This window comes from Chelonoidis abingdonii, chromosome 2, assembly GCF_003597395.2.
Source record: "Chelonoidis abingdonii isolate Lonesome George chromosome 2, CheloAbing_2.0, whole genome shotgun sequence".
NCBI classification, from domain to species: domain Eukaryota; kingdom Metazoa; phylum Chordata; order Testudines; family Testudinidae; genus Chelonoidis; species Chelonoidis abingdonii.
In genome coordinates, this window is record NC_133770.1 from 233,480,084 (window position 1) to 233,507,447 (window position 27,364).

General features: G+C 41.3%; 1 protein-coding gene across 4 annotated transcripts in view; it reads left to right on the forward strand.

Annotated features, from left to right (window-relative positions):
- The window catches only part of FAM110B (family with sequence similarity 110 member B), a 178,566-nt gene that overhangs the window by 79,836 nt on the left and 71,366 nt on the right, over nt 1–27,364 (forward strand). Inside the window, exon 1 of one of the 4 annotated variants that reach the window (XM_032802199.2) lies at nt 3,678–3,786. The exons of the other annotated variants lie outside the window; for them this stretch is intronic. The gene's annotated coding sequence lies outside the window, so the exon portion shown is untranslated. Of the gene's footprint in view, nt 1–3,677; nt 3,787–27,364 lie in introns of those variants that run through there. 4 annotated transcript variants of the gene reach the window in all.

A 27,364-nucleotide genomic window follows, 5' to 3' on the forward strand; every position in this document is an offset into this window, starting at 1 on the left:
CTGACAGTCGGGAGAGCTGTGCAATTGACAAGAATGTCAGTTTCACTGCTGCTAGGATCCCTATTTTGAAATTGAGAGGGCGGGTCAAGGGTGTTTCAGCTGTGAGGCCCAGCAGTGCTGACAGCTGGAGCATTGCTGCCTGGTGCTGAGAGCCTAGGCTGTGGGCTCCCTGCAGCGCTCCCAGGCAGAGACAGCAGAGTCCAGGATCTCTGCCCTCCACACTGCTCCTCTTAAATTGGTGCAAGCCCTCCTGATAAGAAACACACCACCCACAAAAGGAAGGTAGTGTGGACATGAAAAACCGCAGTAATTACTGGAGTGGTTGTAAGTCAACCTAACAAAGGTTTACTTAATTGTGTAGTGTAGACATGGCCTTAGTGGGTTACAGATTGTTTTAATGAGGCATGAAACCAGTGTCTGCTGAATCCATGATTTTGAATGTCTAGCAAAGTTATGAATTTAAGCTCTCAGCCTCCTCTTTTAAAGATATTGTTCAGGCTTCCCTTGAGGACAAGGACCGCAAGGTCAGCTGTGGAGTGATCATTTTGTGACAAGTATCAGAGGGGTAGCCGTGTTAGTCTGGATCTGTGAAAGCAGCAGAGAGTCCTGTGGCACCTTATATATCAACAGATGTATTGGAGCATGAGTTTTCATGGGTGAATAGTCACTTCGTCGGATGCAAGTGACAAGTGTTCACCCACAAGTGATAGGGTGTTTTTGTCTTTTATCATTTTGTAAGTGGAAAAAATCCTCCACATTCTGCATACCCCTACTTGTCAATGTGGCGCCCATGTGGGGTATTATCAAACAATTACAAATCATATTTGATGGGGACTACATCCTGAAATAAATCTTTCCCAAACCCCATCTTCTGGCCTTCAAACAGCCCCCCAACTTCACCAAGCTCATCATCAGAATCAAGCTCTCTACACAGCAGGAGACACCAATTCCAAACACCACCAGAATCTGCCATAACAGATGCAAAACCTGCAGATATATCTCCACTGGTGCGATGATCAGTGCCCTCCCAACACACCTTTCGCTATCCATGGGTCCTACACATGCTCATCGCAACATGTGGTGCACTTCATACAGAATATCAAATGCCCCAGCCACTATGTGAATGAAACCAGACTATCACTGTGCTCTCAAATGAACTCACACAGAAAAATTATCAAAGAAAAAAAGGGGCAAACACTTTTCACAAAACGATCACTTCATATCTGACCTCTGGGTCCCCCTCCTCAAGGAAACCATGTGCAATACTTTCAAAAGAACAAGCCTGGGAGCTTAAATTCATAATGTTGAGAGACGCTAAAAATCATGGACTCAGTAGACACACTAGTTTTATGTCTTATTACAGCAGTCTGTAACTTGCTAACCCTCCTTTATCCTATGACTAAAGAGGTGATAATTGAAAGCTTCATCTTGATGTGATGTTAGACAAGTTTGAGAGACTGATTTCCAAAGGTATTGAATACTTGTACCTCCAGTCAGCTTCTGTTGGAATAGTGGATTCTCAGCTATTCTCAAAATCTGGTTCCCTACCTCTTTATAACCCCCTTTCTCATCTTTAATGTATAATCTACCTGCCTTAGAACAGTGTTGTGAAATTTCCTAATTTCTACTGTGCTTTGTTTACAGTACCTTAGACACAAAAGTAATAGGGATATTTTTATCTGAGAGGAAGAATTTTTTTAATTAAGTACCAAGTTGAGGATATGCATACTTGTTTTTATACCTGATATTTATTCAAGTCATTTTTGTTTCTAGGACATAGTATTGGTTTCCCTCTTTGTTACAACATATTAAATGTTGCTGAACAAAAGTTGAATGAAAGAATGGAATGTTACGTTGCCTGTGTTCAGTTTTAATTGATACAGCTTTGAACATATCGTTTCTTTCAGAAATGGAGTCTAATACTTGTACAACATAGCAGGTTTTTATTAACAGTTTTCACTAACAGAGTTAAAAAAGCTATTTTTTAGTTATTTGCATGTTGTCCGTAAATTTGGACTTCTTCTGATACTATTTGAAACTCTTGTGTTAGCAACTTTTATGAAATAACAAATTCAGTTTTTGCTACCCAGATAAGAATGATGTAACAGAAACATATGTAAACCTTTAATATCATACAGTAGGAGAGTGATTAATACTGTGTGGTGTTAATAATAAGAAAGTAAAGAATTAGGGAGAAAAGTGCTGCTATTGGCACATAGCAGCTCACTTTGAGTAATATTGCAGTGGGTTTTAAGTCTGTGTGAGAGGAGTTTATTTATGTATTGTACATATGAATAGATGGGCATTGGGGAACATTTTTAAACTTGATTCCCTAAGTTTACCTACTCTCTCTCTTTGGCTATCTATATAAAATTGCCTTTATCTTTAGTGCTAGACACCTGAAGAATCCACTTTGTTCCATGGAAGATGTGGATACTCAGCTCCTCAGAAGATCAGGCCATTTTAGTTAAATGCCTAACTATAGATTTAGATGCTTAATTTGGACATCCAAGTTTGAAAACTCTGACCACTGTAGACTTCTAATTACATAAGAGAACCATATGGGCTCTTAAAACTTCAGAAAACTACTTTCTTGTTGTGCTGGTCACAGAAATTACCTGACCTACTCCTGACAGTGTATTAAATGTCAGATAGCTACACCTTTTTCTCATTATTGTACATCTGATAAGTATGGAACCTGAAATAATGAATTGCAGAACTTGTCAGCAATTTTAAAACTCAGTTACGTACATAATAGTCTCTGTATGTTCTGTTTCAGAATCCATAACGTTAGTTCTTTTATGGCGCTAGGCATGCTTTTATAACATGCATCTAAGATTTAGTGGATTAAATTCACCATACATGTGTGGAATATATTCATGATGAATATTTTCCAGATTGATTAGTAGTTTGTACAGTAGCAGGAATTTGCATGGCATTCCACTGTAGCCTGACAGAAGATTGATTACAGCTAGGTTTCCAAATGCACAAAGTTCCCCAGTTCGGCAAGGTATATATGCACATGTGTAATGTAAAGCATATGAGTAATTCCCTTGACATGGTAGGATTACTCATGTTCTGAATCACATATGCTTAAGTACCTGGCTGAATTGGGGTCTAAATTGTTATGCTAAACATTGTAAATAAAGCAGGCTGAGTTGTGTAATTTTGCATTATACTGGTAATCACACATACAGAATCAGAAATACAGAATAAACTGCTACATTGTAATAAATGTTTTCCTGCAATATATATGACTAATGGCCTACACATCTGATTTTGAAAGTGCGCTACTAAATATTGCTCATTTTTTTCAGAGTTCAGAAAGAAACAAGGTTTTAAAGCAGTACATTGTGTAAGGTGGACTTTTAACTTTAAGCATTTACATTTTCTTAAAAAACCCAAATTTGATTATTGTGGTTAAATGGTTTAATGTATTGAAATTTAGTTTTGCTATGTGCTATACTTCAGTAACACTGTGCTAGCAAACAGCTATAATTAGATTAGCAGCCTGCTAAACAGTGGTGACCGGATCTGAGCCTCAGAGAGCATGTGCTGGATTCTGCATGTGCCTTTCTCTGATTGGCTGCAGACGTTGCTGCTTGCCAGTTTGATAGGTTTCCACAGTAATCTTTATGCTGCATTACAGACATAGATACAGAGGTACTGTGTCAATGCAACGGTGGAGGTGCTCAGCTTGTAGCTTTAAAAGAAAGCACACAGATGAAAGGCATTGGTCTTTGTTATAAAACATCAGTACTTAACGACTGCTAGCTGCAAGCAGAGGTCAGTGAAGGAGTTTCAGTTCATGGTAATTACTTTCAGGTCTTAATCTTTCCCATAAAACACAGGCATGCATGAAATGAATACTGTTAATCATGTCATCTATTTAATTTGGTCTTGCTGTGTACTCCCCTGGGATAGCCGTCAGATTACAAAATGTCATTACAGAGTGGATTTAGCAGGGAAATAGAATGTATTTTTACAGGAAAATTTGCTTTCATGTGAAACCTTGAGCCTGTGCATGTGAGCAATTTTATTAGTTCCCTTTTGTTATGGTAATGGCAATACTGCACTTATTTGGGTCTCTTTGCAGAACAATTGAATTAGAGGCATGTAGGACTTTCTTTATATGGAGATGAAACTATTCTAAATAATGAACAGTTAAAAGGATAATTCTGAGAGATGTACTTTAATTGTATCTGGATGATAACTATCCTCGTGTTTTTTGCAAAGAGGTTGAGGAATGTGGAGTAATAAGCTATTGTTCTTTCATCAAAGATGCTTGTAGCTTTAGTATTTGAGTGGATTCTTTGTTTTGTTTATTGAATTCCCTATTAGGCGGCTGGGGGGGACCCCAAACTGGTATATTGCAGCATATTCTTAGCTGCACACACAAATATTGCTCCCAAAGGCCAGTTTTTATCCCAAAGCCTTGTTTGTTGTAGGAATTGACTTCATCAATGGAATGAAACAATGTGTATAAGACAATCTTTTCTTCTATGATTCTGAGGCCTCCAGAACGTTTTCCATAATTTGAGCACCATTTTATTTAATCTCTTTTAGATTTGTGACCTACATATTAATTAATATGAACTTTTTCTTATAAAAATAATGCCATTTTAGAGGGTATGTTTCCCAGTTAAAACTGTATTTGGAAAAGAAGAAAACAAGCACTAAGCAATGTAGTCATACTTCTTATGAAGGTAGTTGACTACCTCAGCTGACTGTTAAAACTTAAAATTAATGATATTCTCTGTGTCAGTCTGTAGAACCCACATAAACTTATGTGTTAAGTCACCATTCATCCAGCTGGCTTTCTGCCACCATGCGTCTGAGGTAACAGTAGATTGCCTCAGCTAATATCAGAAAGGTATAAGGAACTGTCGCTACTTTAATGTCGCTTTCTACTCCTTCCTGTCGTCTCCCAATGAAGTATTGTGCTTGTGCTGTCCAAAATGTTGCAAAATAGTGTTGTAAACTTCTAAAATATTGAATTAAAACGGTGTAACCTTCTAAGTAAAGGCCCATAAAATTCCATCTTGGTCACTCGCTTGCTTAACTTTCTATGTAAGTGGGTATGCATACAATGTATATGAGTGTTCCATAATGTGGGGCACTTCAAAAGCAAAGATATTTTATCTGAATTAGCTCAAAAATATTTGAACTATAAATTTCACATGCATGCTTAGGTTGCGATTTTAGTACAGGACAAAGCATTACCAACAAAAATGGTTATGAAATTATTATTGCTACCACAGAAAGCTCAGTTGCTGTCTGCTTGTATTGTCTGCATTTGTCTGTGCTTTCTTGCCATAAGGTGGTTTTACTGGTGCAGACTTTGAAAATAACCTTCCCGCATAGCAACAGTTAGGTCTGGACAGTGATAAACGGGGAGAATGTGCAGGCACAATGTTCTTAGTGTATGGCTGTTTTTTCCAATATCCTCAGAATTGCCATCTAACTGTACTTACATGGTCTGTAAATTAATGCATCTCATGTGCTTGCTTTAAAGAAGAAATTTCCTGATATAATAATCTAGAATAATTTTTGACATGAGCCTCTCAAGCCGTGTCTGATGGAGATGCTGGTAGTGGTTAAGGGAAGTTGGTAGGTAGAAATCCCCAACTGAATAATGTATTTAACAAAGCTGGACTATTTTCATTCAAAATGAAGACAACATAATGTTACTTAAAGTGAAAATTAAGTATATGCAGTGAACTAATACTGTATCTCTGCAAAATGATAATGACTTCTTACTTGAAAACGTTTCTTATGCTTATCTCAGATAGGTAACTTGGTTCATATTTTAAAAGTGAGCATATTTTTTCTTGGTAATGTGTAAAACATTGTTAAAAGAAAATGTATACTGGAATTGCACATTATAGTTACTTATATGATGTTGTTTCACCAATAGTTATTTAGACATACATGTCTCTCCCTCTGTTAGGTGTGACTGATTTTTTTTCTGGTGCACTAATACAGAAAAGCATGAAAGTAGCATTAATTGTAATTTGCAGTAATATTGTTTCATTATCATGAAGAAATACATTGCTTTTTTAGAGGTGAAAGCTTTGTTTTCAGTATGGAATGTGTTTTCCATTTGGGCAGGGGCAGCAAACAAATTCAATTTAAGCAGTAATTCAGAGATAAAATTTTAGAGTTTACTCATTTCAGCTAAAACAAACTTTTAAAAAAACTTTTAAAATAGAATTTTACTACATTAAATCTAGCATGTGTTTCAGCTGGTTGTCAACAAATAGTAAGCTGCAGGGGATTTACTTAAAACTAAAAAGTGTTTAAAAACTATTCAATGTTAGGAAATGTGTGCATTACACATGATAATTGTATTGTGACCTATCTTAAGATAGCTGTTTTACCTCTGAAATGTGGCTTTGTAGCATGCCTCAGTTTTCATAAAGTCTTATATAAACTTTCCTATTAAATCGCACTTTCTTGTGACATGAAAAATGAAAAACTCCTGATGCTCAGGAACAAAGTAAGAATACAGAAGTGTGATATCCAGTGTAAGGTTTCAGCAATTAGAACATGTCAAATATTCAGTTGCCTAAGAATCATTTATTGTATTTAAAATAGATTTTTGTATAGTTGAATGTGGTTTTATCATCTTTGCTGTTATAGTGAGTATTCCATTGTAATCTGGTGGTATCACAAAAGGGCTTTGCATACCAATATTTTCAGGATCGGTAATGATTGCTGACTTTTGTGTGTGTGTGTGTGCATATTATTGATTGGGTTTACAAAAATTATATTCAGACTGAATTTGAGAATATACCAGGGGTGGGCAATAATTTTTGCAGGGGATCACTCCATGAATTTTGGTAAGTTGTCATGGGCCTCACGTTTCTACTATATTAATGGAGGGGGTGCAGGGTCTGGGAGGGAGTTTGGTGCAGGAGGGGACTCTGGGCAGGGGCAGGGGATTGGGGTGCAGGTGCGGCGTCTAGGAGGGAGTTTGGTGCAAGAGGGGGCTCTGGGCTGGTGCAGAGTGTTGAAGCTCAGGGAGTGGGTGAGTAGTGTGGGCTCTGGGAGGGCGTTTGGTGCAGGAGAGGGCTCCAGGCTGGAATAGAGGGTTGGGGTGCAGGAGGGGGTGCAGGTCTGAGAGTGAGTTTGGGTGCAGGAGGGGGTTCTGATGTGGGACGGGGGTTGGTGTGGGACGGGGGTGCAAAGTGCAGGCTGTGGCTGGGAGGAGCTTACTACAGGCAGCTCCTGGCTGGTGGCGCAGCAGGGCTCAGGCAGGCTGCCTGCATGCCATGGCCCCGTGACGCTCCTGGAAGTGGCTGTGGCTGGCTGCTGCTGGCAAGTCTCTGTGCACCCCTTGGGAGTTGGGGCTGGCAACAGGTCTTCTTGTGCTGACCGCGCCCGCAAGTACTGCCCCTGCCGCTCCCGATGGGATCTGTGAGAAAGGTGCTGTGGGCAGAGGCAGCGCACATAGCTGCCCCCCCACTGCCCTTCGCCAGGGGCACACAGAGACGTGCCAGCAGCAGCCAGTTGCTTCTGGGAGTGCTGTGGGGCCACAGCAGACAGGCAGCCTACCTGAACACTCCGCTGCACCGCAGGACTTTTAGCAGCCCGGAGATTGCAAGGGGGCAGCCAAAGAGCCTGGCGGGCCGGACAGAAATGTTAGACAGGCGAAATCTGGCCCATAGGCCGTATTTTGCCCACCCCAGTATATACAGTAGTCTGACTGCCACTAACAAATAGTGTTACACTAGCTTAGATTTATTAAGGTATTATGTCTTTCTGTTGTTAAATATTTAAGTGAATTTCACTGTACTTAAAACCATGCCAAATCTAAAGAGGAAAGATTATTCTTAAGGTTAATGCATTTTTGTAGTCTTCTAGGAATAAGAGAGATGATATGAAAACTGTCATTGGGATTTAAGGTATTACTCAAGTGTTTGTCTGTGGGATTTGCACTTGGATGACTTGTGATTTGTAAAGATAAGCAAGAGCAAACAAGAATCCCAGAATATAAATTTCTAGAATTGTCCTAAAACAAGTAAAGTGGGATTTTGTGTCCTGAAGCATATTGTCACAGTTCAGGACAGGTGCATCTGTATCTCCACTCTGTGATCCATGACTGGCACCCACTTTTAGGCTTCCCTGCTCCTCAGCCATCCAGGCCTGGATTAACCTTTTGTGGGCCCGATGCCAAACATGGGCCCCTATGGGGGAAATGAGGCATGATGTGGGTAGGCGGGGGAAGTTAGGTACCTGGAGTGAGGGGCTGGCCCAGGGCAATGAGGCACGATGTGGCAGGGGCAGCCACAATCCACCCAGTGCAGCATGATGGCACTGTTTACATACCAGCAGCCACAGATACACACTGGCCTGCTCAGCCCTGCGCTGCTAGCGCGCCCCTTGGGAGCAGGCCTGCACCCTGCCCTAGCACACCCCCCCACTCCACCCCAAGGCCCCCAGACCTCTTGCTCAATGACCCCTGCATAGACCTCTATGCCCAGTGCCCTCCACCCAGAGACCACCCACAACTGCACAGCACCCTGAACACCACCACCCACGGTGCCCCCACCCAAAGAGCCCTGTGCCCAGCACCCCCACAGACTCTCCAATGCCCAGCTCCCCAACATACATAGACCTCTGCTTCCCACTCCCCAGCACCCCCCATCACAGACCCTCCACTGCCCAGTGCCACAAAACACTGAAACCTCCCCCATTGTCCAGCGCCACCCCCAAGCCCTCCGGAGACCCACTCCCCCATGCCCTGCCTCCTGGCCACATTCACTGGCCCTACTGGGAGGTGATTGTGTCTCCTGGGCGGAGCTGGCTGCGTGGCCAGGAGCCAGTCCTGGATGAGGATACTCCAGCCTCTCAGGAGCTGTGAGTCAGCCAGACTGAAGCAGGAGTGAGGCCTGCCCGGGCCAGCCGAGCCCAACACAATGGAACCCTGATTATAATCGGGGGCTCTGGGCACTACGGCAATACAACCAATTAAAGATAGTGGTAACGCTACCAAACTGTACCTAAATCTGCTGGGTGTGTGCCATAGGGGATGCAGGGAGAAAGATGGTTCCTATTCCCCTCACTGCCCTACTGTGCAGGGACTAAGCACAGTCACTCTTTCTCAAGGGGTGCAAGAACTCTGAGTCTAGCCCCCACAGCATTTGAAAGGGGTTGAAATAAAAATAGAGTCCTGCTAGCTCTGCACTTCGCATCTCTCCCCATGCCAGCAAAACTGGCATTGTGTGGAGGGCGCGCACACAGCAATCTCAGCAGCTGTGTGCTCTAAGATGTGCTGTGTACCTATCTGAGGCATAGTGCCTCAGCCTACTCGTACTTGGGACTGGAAGCCTCTTCACCATCCTCTACCAGAGGTCTCTAGCTTCTAGCTGCAATTTAGCCCTTAGCCTAACAACTTGTAATCAGACACTTAAACAGAAATATACATAGATTTGGGGGGTCAGACGTTTCTGATATACAAAACAAGTTTGTGTTTTATGGGAAAAGGTCAACTGTGCCCTTTTCTTTCCATTAGAGCAATTATAAATCATTCCTTATCTGCCAGCTGTGAGAGAAATCATTTTCTGGTAGCAGAGACCATAACTGACAGCTGAGTAAGACGTCTTTAGAAACCTTTTTTGTGGCTAACCCCTGCAATGTGTGGGACATGTCTTGTAATAGTAATGTTAATTAACTGGAGATGGGCATGAATATCAGAGTTTGGATCAGTATATGAATGTTTCAGAAGTTCGTGAGTATGTAGGTCAAGCCCGTATCTATAATTAACCCTTTGAAGACCTGGGTATTTGCCCATTTTTGTCGGTGTGGGAGGAGTAGCGGTATTACAGCAATGCGTGGAGGCCCCAGTGTTCTACGTACTGTACAGCCACATCATGAGAGACAGTACCTGTCCAAAAGAATGTACGTTCTAAATGGACAACACAGGTAAGAAATGGATTTTACTTGCACCACTGAGTATAAGCTCTTAGGGGCTGGGACCGTCTCCTTTGTTCTGTGTTTGAATATTATGTAGCACAGTGGAGCCCTGGCCTTTAGGCACTACTGTAATAAAAATAATGACAATGACTGAACCCTTGCAAATGTAAAGGAATAAATAGTTGTGTACTGCTTCTTCTTTGTAATTGTAACAACTTTCTATAAATAGTTATTAAAAATGAAAGTTGCTTTAAGAATCTCAGGCTTTTCTTTTATCTTCTTTACCTACCTGGCCCTATTTCACGTTTTTTTCTCTTTTTACTGTAATCATCATGGAGCATGTTTCTTTAAGAAAGTCTTTCCTGCAGAAGTGGGGCTCACAGTACAAACACTCCTTTCTATTTCTAAACACTTACCACCCCCACTCCCTGCAAAAACCAAAAACCCTACACCCAACAGAGTTTTTACTGCCAAAAGTGTCAGATATACCATGAAATCCACTGGGGATTTTGCGGTTAATGATTTTGATGTGGGAGGTAGTTTACTAGAGTAATGGGCAGCAGTATAAAATTCCAAGACAGTATCTTATCCTTCACTGTTTCCACTGTCTATTGTTTCCTCTTTTCTTTCTCTTTGGCTCCTACATCATGTGTTCAGGCTTTACCTTTATATTTTTCTGGCTGCCCCACTTTTCCTCTTTTTATGTCTTTCTCTCTTTTCAGTCTGTCCCTGTCTCTCCAACCTGAATCCATCCATCTGTCCCACTCGTACACACCTTCACATCCTTCTGCCCCTCTGTACAGACCATTTGAAAAAAATGCACCTGGCACATAATAGCCAGGGGCCTATAGTAGGATGAGAAGATCTCCTATCCAAGACAATGCCCAAATGAAGAAGGCCTGATTAGCAGAGAGGCTGGTACTGTTGCCAAGAGTGCCTGGGATTGTGGAGAGGGCTTGGGAAGAAAGATAAGGAGTTCAGTTTGAGCCATGTTAAGTTTAAGCTGGTGTGAAACTTCCAGGAGTGTGAGAGACAGGCAGAGATGAGGTTGAAGGGAGAGTGGAGGCAAGTCAGAAGTGGAGATGAAAATTTGTTTTACGAACATGCATCTCGGAACACATTATAAGACCATGAAGCCACAATCCGTCTGTTGACACCTGACAACTGATCATTATGTTCTCTTTACTATAAGTACAGCAACATGCTACTGGTAAAGTTAGAACAAATAGTATTGTTTACTGCTGGAAATCTTTTGAGCAATTCATAATTAAAACAGAAATTGGAAGCTTTAAATTCCACATCTGTTCTCATATGAGATTTCAAGAATATCTCCACACCTGTCTCTGTAGTTATATTGTGCTCTTCACCGAGAAGCAGAGGCTTCTCGCAGGATGATTCTCATTACCTACAATAGTAGTTATTAATTACATTAATAGATCTCGAAACCTTCTGTGACATGCGTTTCTACATGGAATTTAGATTTTATTTTAAAATCCATCAAGCACCATATTCTGTATGTTTTGAATGTGTAAAATGCATGTATAGTGCAGCGTTTATTACTTTATTCTGCCTTGTTCACAAGTTCTGATGGTGTGTCACTGCTGCTTAGACAAGAATTATTTTGAAAAGATGGTATTTGCAAAAGAATGGGAAGTGTATTTAAAAGATGAAAGAAAGCATTTTCTCTCTTATGAGTGCTTACTTAGGCTCCATGCTTAATAAATCAACTTCTGACACATTCACTAAGAAGTTTTGGACTTCATTTTTATATTGATTTTTCGAAATTAAATGAATCCTTTTACCATTGTCAGTTGGCCAGTCTTTTTTGTTTCTTTTTTACATTGGCAAGTTAGATATTTTACATTTGGTTAGATCAGGGCCGGCTCCAGGCCCCAGCACACCAAGCGCGTACTTGGGGTGGCATGCCACGGGGGGCGCTCTGCCGGTTCCCAGGAGGGTGGCAGGTGGCTTCGGTGGACCTCCTTCAGGCTTCCCTGCCGAGGGTCTGCTGGTCCCGCGGTTCCGGTGGAGCATCCGCAGGCACGCCTGCAGGAGGTCCACCGGAGCCGCAGGACCGACGAGCGGCAATGTGCCCCCCGGGGCGTGCTGCCGTGCTTGGGGCGGTGAAATGGCTAGAGCCGGCCCTGGGTTAGATTACTGTTGTCTTTTGAAAATATCTTTTAAGGTGATCTTTAGGTATGGTGAAGACATTTCCAGCTTCTTAAATACCCCAACTAAAGAGAGTTCAGAAACACCTTTATATTTGTATTTAATTGTTGGGGTTTTTTTGTTCTTTTGAAAGAGAATAAGTTTCCAAAATAATTCCTTGCTTCTCCACCTCCATCTCTCTGGTTTACAATGCAAACCCTCTTTGACTTCCAACTTCCATTTGGAGTGATATCCCAGAGTCCATCTGATGTTGCACCAACAGTTGGCTTTCTATTTGTGGTAAGAAGAGTCTCGTTGTCTCCAATATGCCATAATTTTAAAGTGTAATGCTTAAAATTCATGCACTGTTCATGATTAATGTAATGTTAAAAATATAGAATATTGGGTTAAAAGTGGGACTTGACTGTAATGCAAGCTTCCAGCTTCCTGCACTGTTCGTTCAACTGTAGGTTTGATATCACTAGCAGAGTGCATACTGGGGAATAACCCAGAGTAGGAGCTGGTAGTTATCAGAATCCTGCATTCCTGACACCTGAATTATGATAAAAGTGACAAAATGAGCAGAAAATGCTCCTTTCGGTGTATACATCTTTTTATGTTAAAGTCAAATTTTATTTGTAAAGTTAAAATTTTTGGAAAATATTGGGAATCTCTTTTTAGGCCCCAAGCATAACTTTAAACACAGGCATAATGTTTTCAGATTTAAGATAGAGTACTATTTGTACAAAGAAAATACAGTAAGATTAAAATTTTATCAAGAAAGATATTTTGAGGAGCGATTTGAAAGAGGAGAAAAGGTAGTGGCTTCACAACATGCGGGGGTGGCATAGGAAACAGCATGAAGGGTGATGCTGATGTGAGAAGCAGACAAGTGGGTAATCATAGCTGATTATTGACAATGAAGGTGGGGGTCACCACTGTAATTAAAAACTAGATTTGATATATAGAACAGGCATAAATGTCCGAAGATAGGAAGTCAACTCAAGAATTTCTCCCTGAGGGATGTGTTTTGTTTTTATTATTATTATTTATTTGCAACATTTCTATGCCGACAAGCTCCCCAGCGTGAACAGTTATACTGGCATAAAAGTGCTTTTGCCAGTGTAACTTAGCATGATTTCTTTACTTAGAGTAAATACAGGCTATTTTTCTACCCTGAAGAATGACTATATAAAAACGTTTAAATTCTAAAGAAATTAGTAGCTTGGCCTCTGAACTCACCAGGGAAAGTTTCCTATTCCACTCTATTGAGTGAACAAACAGATTTTCAAGCCTTTTGTGTCACAAAGTTGAGGATTGTGTATCCTAATTATGTATTCTGTGCAAAGATATTCCTTTAATCTTTCAAAAAAAAATAATTTTTACTTTTATGTTCTGTTGCTTTCACACGTTATATCAGTTTTGAAAGACTGTTATCTCCTGTGCATAGGTTGGAAGCTCTGTTTGCATATGTCTAATTTTACTGGGCTGTGATTTTGTGTATGGAGATGTGCTCTGTATATCTCAAAAAAGGGAAAAACAGATTTAAGAATATAACTCGATGAGACCTATTGGACATTCTGTACCCAGATGGACTTACACTTCTTTTTAAGGTCTTTAAGAAGCTTTCTTTTTAACTACTGTCTGAAATGTCCTAATATTTCTGATCAGTAAAGGTCACCTTTTTAATAGTGATTACACTAGCTAGAGGAGTAGGCCAACTGGGAGTCTTATATCTCAAGGAGCCTTTCATGGTGTTCTTTTCAGACAAAGTAGCTCTTATACCAGCTCCAGAATTTCTCCCTGAAGTAAATTCCACCATTCACTCTAATGAGAAAGCATCTCTACCTTCTTTTCACCTTAAAACAATTCATCCCTTTAAATAAAAACAAACAGCAACAAAAGCACTGCAGTCATATTTCATTCACTTGAGCAGTCGTCATCAAATACTACTTTAGTAGGCTATAAACTCTCTAGAAGAGATTTTTTTGATCATGTGGAAGAATACACACACACACGGCCCAAAGGTTCAGTGTTTTCAGATGGGTCACATTTCAGTTAGAACTGAAGTACATGTCTAAACATATGGATCCTTTGGACATTGGAACCCTTTCAATCAGATATTTACCAGCTCTTGGACAGAGAAAAATAGTCTCATATAATAAAATGAGCAGGGCAGTGACTTTGATTCATGAAATACAGCAAAGTAGATATTTCATCTTTCACAGTACAGCCTTAGTTCAGTGTCCTATAGGTTACAGTTCCCCGTTTAAAGAAAAACACAAAACTCTTCAGATACTTGTGATTTTCACCCAGCCCTCTTGTTTGTTTTATTTCCAACTGGACTGGATACATATCTGTACTAGTTGGATTCATCTGTCAGAATAGAATAGTCTTATTTTTTACCTATAAATTGAGTCTCTTGTAATCTATATTAACTAGTCTGTAGGACCATCCCTCATTCTTTTAATTACCTGCTTTGTAATTCCTTGTTATATGAATGCTTGTGTAACCCTTCTTTGATACATATATGTGAGGCCAAATGAGAAAATTTAAACTAAGGTATATTTGATCACTCCAAATACCAGTTTGTGATGTGAATTCCAGAAACTCCTGTGTTCGGTCCCTTTTTTTAATGACAGTGTAATAATAATTTATCTCACAAAAGGAATATCCGTAATAATGCTGTTAAGAGTTAAAAAGAATTGGAGTTATGTGTCTACTGGGAAAGCTTTGCTGCATACGTCTGTTACGTAAAGGCATGTAACAGCACCAGAAACTTTTGCTAAATTGCCTTCATGTACTACGATGGACAGGTCTAACCCAATAGTATCTCTAGATGGGTGGATGTATATGCTGTGAGATAAATTAGCAGTAAATGAATAAATTGTCATATTTCACTGAAGAAGGAGAAAGAAATTAGTAATATAAAAGAGACAAGGGAAAACAGAATCAAGGAATGATTAAAGTTTGTTGTTGTATAACGCCTTTGGTACTTGTGATGGGGTGCACTCACTCCACACTAGTACTGCAAGGGTTAACTCTGTTCTCTGGGCCAAGGAGGCCACGCCCCTTCAGCTGTGCTGGGCATACTCCAGCTGGGACTAAATATAAAAGGGAGCAGCTCGGCTCATTTAGGGCTGATAGCTGAAGAGGAATGATGCACACTGCAAACTCCAGCCTGAGCGAGCTGCTGAAGCCACAGATGGCAGAAGCCGGAGACGCCGAGACCCAGGCAAACACCCAAGCTAGCCCAAGCAGCCCTGCTGAACAGGACAGCTCTGTGGACTCTGAGCGCGAGGCCACACAGCCCTGAGAGAGGGCAGCCATATTGACTTTTACCCCTAGGCCAAGCTATCCCAAAACAAGAGATGGTTGTATAGAGTCAGCTGCAGAGCCATATTCACCCTGGCCCTGACTCAAAAAGGGATGGGGCACACTCACCCTGTGACAGTACTGAAGATGCTATATACATTGTGTATATTTTCAAGTGCTAGTGCGGTGACTACGTGACCAAACAGTAATTTTATGTTATACACAAGGATATTAGTAGCAAGATTTCATGCGCTACTTCAAGCATCTGGTTTAATGGACAGAACATAGGATTGCTGTGGAAGCCAGGAATTTGAATGCCAAGCCCACTTCTGTCACTGACTTGCAGTATGGCCTTGGGCAAGTCACTTTCCCAGTTTCTCCATCTATAAAATAGGGATAATATTAACTAGTTTACAGGGTAGTTGCAGAGAGTAATTAGGTAATGTTTGTCTAATGCTTTGAAGGTAGAGGCCAAAATTCCCCAAAATGGGTGTCTAAAATTAGTTTTTGAAGTTTCTGGCATAAATACCCTAATTTTCAAGTGTTCTGCATTCATCAGGTCCCATTTTAAATCAATGAGAGCTCTTGTATGCTCAGCACTCTGTAACAGTAGACCCCTAAATTTTAGGTAACCATTTAAATAAAAAATACCTTCACCATAATAGACTGTACATATGCTTGTTAGTGCATGTTGTACAAATTTCATAATGCAGCGTTGCCAAGGATGCAACAGTTACCCTAATATCTTTTCAAAAAGTGCTGTCAGAACCTTAACTTCCACAGATAATCAGAAGAGACTTGTGTTTTGTCTCCTCCAAAAGATTGTATGTCTAGCAGTACAGCACCTCCTTAGCCAAGAATGTGTGTACTTTCTCTTCCGAATGTTCACAATTCAGGTGAACAAGCAGGTTCTAAAATACCTTTTTAATCTTTTCACTAAATCATTTCACTAAGTCATGGTGTTTGGGAGCACTGTGCTGTCAGAAGCTGTCTTCTGAATGAAACTTAGTGCTTAGAAACTTGGATGTGGGTGTATTTCACAAGTGTGTGAGGGGGGGAGGATGTTCATCTAAAAAAGAGTTCAAAAGGAGTCACAACCTGTCCCTTGTTGGTGTGCATGGAGTTTACGTACATAATCAGAGTTTGCAGAAGAATGGTAAAGCACAGATATTGTGCACAAGACAAATAGATGTCAAGTTTTAAAACCTGGCCCATTACTTGTAAAGTTTAAAGAGTACTTGGAGATCATTTGGGCTTAAACGTCTATAAATAGAGGGGCTGAGAGTTTCAAACTGTTTAGGAGATTTGGGCACCCAGTTCCCTTTAAAACTGACAATAGCTTTGAAAACATCAGATAATATGTTCATGTTATGTATTTCTGATAACATAAGGGGGAAAGATTCTCCCATTCTTTCTGTATTTGTACTATATCAAGTTAAAGCTCAGATTAGAGGTGACATTTTATTTTCCTAGTGATCCTGCTACTGACCTAGTCTTTTGGCTATGTGTGGTGATTGAGGCACAATGACTGAACCAAGCCTACGCAGTGGTTCCTCCAAGATTGGAAATGATTTCTCATTCCCACTTAGTGCAGTGTTTATTTCTCTTCTTCAAGGTTCTGGGGCCTAGGAAAGTGTGAGGTAGATTTTCTTCTTTTTCTTATTTTGGTGACAGAGTGGTGGTGGGAATAGGGTGTGTGAGAGTGAGAAATGGTATATTTTGTCATGTCATAAATTTTAGAGGTTTGCGTGATACTTTATAGATCAAATTGTCTAGGATTTTTATCAAGGTTACAATAATTTTTCACTGTTGTGCAAACTTTGTATCTCCTTCCTTGGTATGCAGCTGCCCTTGGGGCAGGGAGGAGCAACAGTTGAGTGTGATACGCAAGGTGAAATGATATTTCAGCCAAAAGCCATACAGTTCTCCCTCCTCATCAGTGTTAGCTTTTGGAACATCAGCTTCACAGGTGATATAAATGTACTTGAACTCTTTCATAACCTGCTCCCACTGTAAATTTGTTACACTTCTATTCTGCCAGAGCAATTTTATTTTCTCATATACATAAATATTGCCTTTGACAAGAGAGGAGAATGTATTCTAAATGTTCCTTTGATAGGTAGTGAAAATCTGCAGTAAAATTTTCATATTTTAAAGCAGGCAATCAAACCAGGGACGGAGACTAAAATAAAAACTTTTCATCAGCTGACTAGTTCCACTTATTGCCAAAGAGGGTGTAATTTTGAAGTGTGCATCTGATGAAATAACAGTCATTTTTTTGTACCGGCATAGTGAATCACACACTATGAGAGCAGCAAATTTGTGAAGCATTTCAGCAATTGGCATGCCAGCTATTAAGCTATAAATCCTACAGTTCTGAGCAAATAGGTATCACAATCTGTTATTCCCTAGAAGTTGTGATCTGCATATTAGGTCTGTGTAAAAATTATTGCTGCTTGAAATTGGCTGGCGTTTCATGCATTTTCGCATTAAAATATAATGCCCTTGCTCACAGTAATTAAGTTTTGTTGTCTGACTTATTTTCAAGCAACTTAATTTTACAACTCGTATTTTGTTGTTTCACAGAAATGCAGCTACACTCAGGTGTTTATAATCTGAAGCCATTAATTTGCATTAACAAATGTTAGCTCTTTTCCTTGTCACAGTGTTTTGGTGTTTTTTTTGGTTTTTTTTATGATTAAGACGCAACTGTTAACACTCTATTTTGTGGTTATTTTAGTTGATACTGTAAATGACATAATCATAAAGTAAGGATCCTGTCAGTCAAAACAACTAGGACAGTCATAGTTTATAAAAGCTCAAAACATGTTGTTTAGCTGTAAATATAAAATTCCATCACTTTCTGCAGCATAGCTAGCATAATTCTTAATTTATTTTCCCACATAAATTCTAGCAAGAGATCAGATAGCATTAAAGAATGGAAGAGATTGATGAAACATGTTGCATACCAATTTTTTTTAGGCATAGTCTTGTGTGTTTTTGAAGCCCTCAAACTTAAGGGATTTTTTGTGATAATTTGAAGGCCCATAATTGGCGGGGGGGGGATTGGTGTTTTTTTTAAAAGAAAGCAGGGTTTTAATAGCGAGCAGTAAATAAGGCCTGGGACTTCACACTGAATGATGAAGATGAAATAAAATACACATTAGCTGCTCATTAAGTGAGCAGTGTCCATAAAGTGTGCTGAATGAGGCAGAGGTCCTGTGAGGGAGAAAAAAATAGTATGTGTTGATGTAATTAATGACTGAATCATAATGCATACTCACAAGGAGACTAAATTAAAATTACACTGGCAACCTTAATTCTGGCATTTCTTAACTTTTGAGTGCTTGATTTTGTCCTTAATGCTTTTAACATAGTTTTTTATATGTAGTTTCTTAGGATTTTGAAAAAGCAAACTTAAAAAAAAAATCTATCATCTGACATCATATTGACACCCATGCAGTTCATCAGCAGGGCTGAAACTTTTAGTTCCACTGCATAGACCTCACCACTTGACCTAAGAGAGTAACTGAGAACAGTAGTGGGTTGTCATCCTCTTACTGGACCAGCGCTAGAGTGGAATAAGACTCACACTCATTGGATATTTGCTGATGACAGAAGAATCTTGGGTTCTGTTCCAAGCTCTAAGGGCAGTGTGTTCTAATGAGCACAGACTCTTCTCATTCCCCTCAAGTCTGACCCTTTCAGCCCTGTCATCTCCAACCCATCTCTGTCCCAATCCTGTCTCTTTCCCACCTAGGATCCTTGTCCCAGGCTTCGTCTACACTACAGACTTGTGCTGTTGTAAGGTCCCCTGTTTAGCCGCTCTATGTTGATGGGAGAGAGCTCTCCCACTGCCACAATTAAACCACTCCCAAGGAGCGGAAGTAGCTATATCTGTGGGAGAGCGTCTCCGGTCAACAAAGCACTGTTCACACCAGCAGTTTTGTCAGTGAAACTTTGTTGGTCAGGGGTGTTTTTTTCACACCCCTGACTGACAAAAGTTTTACCGACAAAAGTGCTAGTGTAGACATAATCCCAGTCTAATTTTTCTTGCCTACTCCAATCTCAGTGTTTTGCAATCTCATCCCGGTCTCATTGCCCAGTAAGTCCTAGTCTCCCCCTCTAGGTATTGCTGTCTGAGTCCCATGGCTCCCCGACCAGTCTCTGTCTCTCTTTCCACATCCAGTCCAGTCTCCTGGCCTGTGCGAGTTCTCCTCCCTGTACCTCAGCTCCTTGTCAGTAACCTAAGGGACCATTCAAGGTAGAGTATTCTGTTAACACTCTACAGAGGTATTAATGAGCCACTCTACCTTGAATGGTCCCTTACAATATGTGGTAACTATCTATGCTAAACAGTGTGTCCCACCTTGCATGTCTGTGTGATACTGAGTTCCCTTCCCAGACCTGAAGCAGAGATCTGTGTAGCTTGAAAGCTCTCCCTCACCAACAGAAGTTGGTCTAATAAAAGATATTACCTCACCCACCTGATATCTCTCATACCCTGGGACTGACATGGCCACGGAGGGTGGGAGGGGGAGGAAATGCAGCTCCCCACCCGCCCCCCTGCCCAGCTCACCTCTGCCTCCTCCCCTGAGCGTGTGGTGTTTTGTGCGGCTGGAAGGGAGGGAGAAGGAGGGGGAATGTGGCACGCTTGGGGGAAGAGGCGGGGCTGAGGCAGAGATTTGGGGAAGGGGTCCAGTAGGGACAAGGAGGGGGTGGAGTTGGGGCAGGGACTTTGGGGAAGGGATTGAAATGGGGGCGGGGCAAGGGTGGAGTTGAGGCGGGGGGGGGGGGGTGAGCACCCACCAACGCCGGGGAAAGTTGGCACCTATGGCTACAGTTACACTTGATATTAAACATGAATAGTTAATAAGAACCTGAAAATGTTCTCTCTTATTTATTTAAGCAATTATATATAGTTTTAGTGTACCCTCCTGTGTAACAAAAAGTTGTACCAAATCTAGTGTAAAGGCTCTATTTAGTTGGAAATCAATGTGTTTTAATGGTTTTATCAACCAGTGAAAATGCACCTTTCTTTAGAAAATTACTGAAGTACAAATGGAAAAGAAAATTAAAATCAGTGATTTAAATTTGAGTCGTGCCACGTGGTGATTTAAATCATGATTAATCCACCTGTTTCAAACTATTCAGTGAAGTAGGTTGCCAGAATTTTTTAACCTTGGCAAAAGAACATTTTGCTCTAGCCTTGTTCTTGATAGCTGAAATGTTTTGGTTGAAATTATCCAAAAAATTCCATTTTGAAAGCAGTATAAGCTATATCAGAAGAAAGCATTCTTGTTCCCCAATAAGTCTGTCCACATGAGGAGTTATATTGCTATAATAGTATAATTATATTGATACGGTTCTCCTGTTAAATTTCCATCTGTAGACAAGCCCTTAGATGTGCCTTTCCTCTTGTGTCTTTGGGGTATGTATTTGGGGGATGGGAATTTCCAGGAAGGGCCACTGCCATGTAAAAAACTTCAATGGACCTTGAAGGGATAGGAAGGAAGGCAATAAGCAAGCCCTAACACATACACTGCAGGAGGAAATTGCACAGTGTCTTTGCCTGCTGCTGCTGTGTGTGTTTTATATTTTTTCCTGAGAGAATACAAACAAGAGTCAGTTATTTGAGAAAATGATTCAAAATTACTTGGCTAAACCTCCTGACTACATGGGATAGTCTCACCTAATTGAGGAACTAGAACCAATGTCATGTGACTTATTTAACCAATCAAACCCAGCCTAGCTCAAAATTTGAAAAAGTAAATTTTTGTCATACTGTTTTCACTGTAAACATAATAGGCAAAAAAATCTGTGAATTTTCATATTTTTTTTAATTTTGCATAATACTGCGTCCAATTCTGCAAACATTTGAACTAAAAAACAAATATCTTCAAGAGATGAAAAAAAATGATAATGTTAGATGTATCAAACAGCTGTATTATTAACCAGTAAGAAGTCAAACACTTTTAGCTCTTATTGACTCTACAGTAAATCTGTAATTTTTATTCCCCTAAAGCAGAAATCAGGAGAAGTTCATATTTATAATCCTGATTACTTTTCACAAGGTTTTATGAACAGCAAGACTATAGTTAATAGCCCAAGGAGATTGTCATAGTAGGCTTATGACAAGAACACAGGCAATATTTGTATATGCTGAGGTGATATCTTTTAGGAAGAAATACTTAACCATAAGGCTTCTAGGTTTTTACTGCAAGTAGTCCGTGTCCTTGCATCAAAGTCAGTGTAGAAACTTGAAACAACCAAGTAAGCTTCTTTTACTAATGGAATTGCTTCACAGAACTGCGTTATACCCATTGGTTGGAAATCCCATGTGGTATGCGTTGTTTTCTAAATATAGTCTATACAGACAACCTTTACCATATTAGTGCACCAGCTACATTTAAATACAGCTTATAATGTAATTTTCTCTTATTTGTCAGAATGATGCAAAGCTTAATTGGCCTGCTTAATAATTATAAAAAATGGCTGGTGAAGGCCTTAAATTTTTGATACCTATGAAGTTTAACTTTATGTTCTCCCTATATAGAATGAATTAGGGTTACAATACATCTGAGTTTTCACAGACATAGTCTCTCTTTTTGAGCTTCCTTTCTCTTTCTAGGTGGATTTCTCAAATAACAGGAAATATCCAGTGGGTTTGCAGAGCTGACAAGCTGCAGCTCGGAAAGAGCCCCTATTGGTCCGCTTCCCAGTTACTCCGTTCCCTGCATCCGCAGCTGATTGGTCTAGTCCCCTGCAAGCCACAGCTGCTGGATCCCCCCCGCACCCAGGCCCCAGCTCTCAGCCCTGGGGAGGTGGTCCTGCAGGGAGGCACAGATTGATGACTTTTGCTGCATCCTGCATTTACACCAGCTGCCCTACCACAGTGACAGAGTGACACTGCCCCCCACCTCCAGTGAGTACCCCCGCCATAGGTACCCCTTCCAGTACACTCAACTATACCTGCCCTCCAGCTTCCCCCTTCCACCCGCTCCCCAGTTCCTCACGTCCCCATCAGTGTTCTTTTTTTGGGAACTTGAAATATGGTAACCCCAGAATGGATCAAGTACAATAATTTGTTTTCTGAGTATCTCGACCATTTTACATATTCTGTTTCAATAGATCAGGGGTCGCCAACCTATGGCATGCGTGCCAAAGACGGCACGCAAGCCGATTTTTCATGGCACACATTACCTGCAGGAGTCCCGGCAGGCAGCAGTGTACCATAAAATTCTGGCCTGGCCCGGGCTGCTCTTCTCTGCTCCCTCCTGCGGGGACAGGGCTCAGAAGCTTGGTCCTGCTGGCTCCGCTGCCTTTTCCTGCAGTGTGCTGGGTTTCTGCCCCTCCTCCTCCTCCTCCTCTCCATCCCTTTCTCCCTGCCAGCTGATGGTCCTTGTGAGGGAGCGGGTGGGAAAGGAGTGGACTCAGCGTGCAGTGGCAGAGAAGAAGCGGGGGCAGGGCCTTGGGGAGGGGGGGGTGGAATAGGGGCATATCCCCTCCTGCCGTGAGCACCCCACACCTCTAGCCCTCTGCCCTGACCCTCTCCCCACCCCACACACAGCCCTCTGCTCTGAGCCCTGCACACACCCCCAGGCCTCTGCCCTGAGCCCCTCATACATACTCTGCACTGAGGCGCCCCCCCCCCCGCCCCACAGCCCTATAATAATAATAATAGGAGATATACCAATCTCCTAGAACTGGAAGGGACCCTGAAAGGTCATTGAGTCAAGCCCCCTGCCTTCACTAGCAGGACCAAGTACTGATTTTTGCCCCAGATCCCTAAGTGGCCCCCTCAAGGATTGAACTCACAACCCTGGATTTAGCAGGCCAATGCTCAAACGACTGAGATATCCCTCCCACCCTGAGCCCTCTGCCCTGAGCCCTGCAGCCCCACACACACCCCAGGCCTGTGCCCTGAGCTCTGCTCCCCACACATCCTCCAGGCCCCTGCCCTGAGCCCTGTACCCCCCTCACACAAACCAGCCCTCTGCTTGACTCCTTGATCCCAGCCCTGGCTCTGGCACCCTCACACATACCCAGGCCCCCCACACCGAATGCCCTGACATCTGCACCCTCTCACATGCCCCCAGCCCTCTGCCCTGACTCTTGCACCTGCCACATCCCCACCTCCACCCTGAGCACCAAATGGGAGCTCCTGCGCCCTCCTCACACATTCCCACCTGCACCCCTTGCACCAAATGGGAGCTACTCAGGTAAGCGCTCCACACCCAAACCTCCTGCCTGAACCCTGAGCCCCCTCCCTCATTCTAGCTCCTGGCCAGACCCTACACCCCAACCCACAGCCTACTCCTTCATCCCCAGCCCTGTGCTCAATGCACTCCCAGCCTCAGCTCAGTGCAGAGAGATAGGAAGAGAATGGGCCAGAACCAGGGAGAAGGTAGGTATCCACTGTATGTGGGCAGGGCCAGGACCCCAAACCAATAGCAGGCTGAGCGGGTCTGGCAGCCGGGATCCCGGCTGGCAGGAGCCAGCGGGGGGAACCTCTGAGCGGCAGTGGGCTGAGCCACTCAGCCCCTGCTGGTCTGGGGTCCCCGCTCAGCCTGCTGCTGGCCTAGGTGAACAGAACCCCAGACCAGCAGCAGGCTAAGCAGCCCAGTGATGTAAGATCAACATTTTAATTTAATTTTAAAGGAAGCTTCTTAAACATTTTGAAAACCATGTTTATTTTACAATACAACAATAGTTTAGTTATACAATATATAGACTTACAGAGAGAGACCTTCTAAAAAAACATTAAAGTGTATTACTGGCGCGTGAACCCTTAAATTAGAGTGAATAAATGAAGACTCGGCACACCGCTTCTGAAAGGTTGCCGACCCCTGCAATAGATTCTTATGCCTCCATCTCACAGTCTGTTCTGCTACACAAGCTAGTGGTAGGTCAGAGCCTTGGTGTGAAAAGTAATCTAAAATTGAAGTATGATTTGTCCCTTACATTCTGGGGCAGTAACTGTCTTATTATCTGTACACAGTGCCCCGCACAATGGGCTGGCCTTTGGGAGCTAATGTTAATGATTAATCATGTATATCAGCTGCGATGGACAGTACAGTGGCTGGAAATGGGTAGACAAGACAACACCTGAGGAACTTGAAATACAGAGACCATTACCAGTTCCCAAGAAGTGCATTTTTCACATGTTCGATCTTTTCGCTTTTGAAAAGTTGGTAATTACTTGACTTTATTTTAGTCAGACTAAATTCTATAGCGATACTGAAAAATTAAAACCAAAAAAGCATCTATTTTTACAAAATGCCTGGTCACTTGCTTGATTACAGTGAATGTGTGAAATGATCTCACTTTGTTAATGCAGTATGTTACTATGGAAACACCCTTACTAGTTTAAAAACCCTTCAGGCTAGTTTCAAGAACATTAACTCTGCACTAGTGTACAAAGAAGACATTAAGATACCCAGTGTCTAAGTAACTGTTAAATGTTTATGATGGTGCCAACAGAAGCATGTCCATAACAAAGGTCTGTTTATAATGTTTTTCTTCCTATTTTAGTGTTGCACCAAGGAAATACATTGTGGTCATAACAACAAGCAGATCTGTGACTGCAAGCAAGTTAGCACTGGTTTCCTTCCATTTTTTTTCTTTTACCCTTCTCCTGATCATTACTTTTTTTCCCCCAGAAGTTAGATTTTTTAATTTAATATTTTTGAAAATCATAGTAGAGATGACTACTTACACCAAATGTGGAAGATTATAATTTCTGATATATGCGTCATGCTCAGAAGTCTAATATACCCATATCATATTCAGTTTTCCACTCAGTCTAAGACTCTGCATCTTTGTACAACACAAGTACTGCATATCAAATTCTATTATATTCACCTGTATGCTAACAGTTGCTTCGCTGTTATATATAAGATCACAGACTTTCAGAATCTTGCATTTTTTAACACCAATGGAGTATCTGCCTTGTATGCAGCATATATTCTCTTTACCATTAATTTTTCTAGTGGGTTGAAAAAAATGCCAGTATTTGAAAGGTCACACTGAAATGCTATGTAGATCATGTTGGGTGATATGCTGAGATATCCCACAGTTCCTTCCACTGTAATAATTTGGGAATTATAAAATAACTCCTGTGGAAATGGGGACAATATGAAATTCACGGTGAATGGTACAGACTGTTTCAACAAGAGATGTCTAGCTATTTTACTTAATCTGTGGAACTCACTGCTACAAATGGATAGGCCTATTTAATATGATGATTCTTACATTAATCTCTTTGGGCCTGATCCTACTGTGTGCTTTGTGCCCTTAGTGTTTGCTGAATTCTGTGAGAAATTGAGGGTACGTAGCACTCACAGGAGGTGCCCGGAGCCTTGATAGACAGTGCCCTTTGTAGATCACTATGCTTGCTCAGTTTTTCTTTTGCTAGATCTCCCATAAATATTGTGCATTGTTTGTTTCACTTACAGTATAAAATGCCACACCGAGATTAATCTGAATGACTGTCTAATTTAATATGTGCACACTTTTTTTGTTAAAGATGAAACTGAAGACTGGCTGTTGGGCATGAACAGCTAGGTCCATTTACTTGTTTACTTTATATAAGTAGTTAAACCATTTCAGATTTGTGGACAATATTGTGTTGATTGCCAAAAATACTATCAAACTACAGAAAATGCTGCGAGAACTCAACACAAAAAGCAGCCAAGTCAGACTGAAAATTAACCGCTCCCAAACGAAATGTATGCAGTCTGATACCTTGCCAAAAGCCCAAATAACAATCAAGGGAGACCAAATAGAAGAAGTTGAGCAATATGTGTATTTGGGCCAAGAAATTTAACATGTGCCACGATCAGGAAGGTGAACTCTCGTGAAGAAAGCAAGCAAGTTGGTGTGCATTCAGTTCGATCAAGGGTGTCTTCCAAGGAAAAATCAACAAGGCAACATGCACCAGCCTCTTCAACTCAACCGTACTGCCAGCAATGTTGTACGGCAGCAAACCATGGGCGCTGACCAAGAAAGAGGAGCAGCAACTGTCTGTCACAGAAAGGGTGATGGAAAGAAGAATTCTGGGAATTTCTGGGAATTTCAATCATGTCTGAGTCCCCAGTGAAGTGATCAGACAGCAAAGTGGAGTGCAGGACGTCGTCGTTGAGAGCAGGCACAGTAAAATGCGAAAGACTGGGCATATAACGAGGCTCACTGACGATCGACCAATTACTTTAGTGGGACATAGACTGTAGTTAACTATTGAATTAGAAATCTCATTTGAAGTGATTGTAATAGGTGGCAGAAGGATATAGACAAAGCAAAGGGAATCAAGAAATTACAGAAAAATAAATTTGATTGAACAAGAATCTTGTTTGCTGAAGTATGTTAGTCACATTTACCTTATGGTGACTTTGTCTGCTGCTTGATTTTATAATAATAATGTATTGTTAATGTCTTTTGGTAATATTACTTTTATTTTTTTTTCATTTAATTTTCTGAGTAAGTGGTATTAGAGCGACAGGCCCGGAAACTGACAGCTAGTCTTAAATTACTACTTCATCAGTTCTTCCTCAAAACAAAAAGAGATGCTACATTATCATATCCAGGCCTCTGAGTATTCTTTGGTGTCAAGGAATCCACCCTTTAGCAATGAATTGTTGCTCAGAATCTAAATTTTGATATATATATTTTTTTAAGTATTAGTCTCTAACCCTTCTGGTGGTTCAGATTTTCACAGAGTGCAACTGAGGCAGTGGTGTCATCTTGAGTATGCAGGCTGCCTGAAGCAAAAGCTTTGCTTTGAATTGCCCTATTAATCTCACTGAGGTGTTAACTCTGAAACACAGCAACAGCACTTTAAATGTCAACATTACTTATAGTTTTAGCATAAACATACTGTGAGTGTGAATGTCTCAGTATTCCCACAGGTGTCAAAAGCCATTGCTATGGGTTTGTCTGCACTACAGAGTCTGGGCCAATATAGCTATGAAGATAAAAGCCCCCT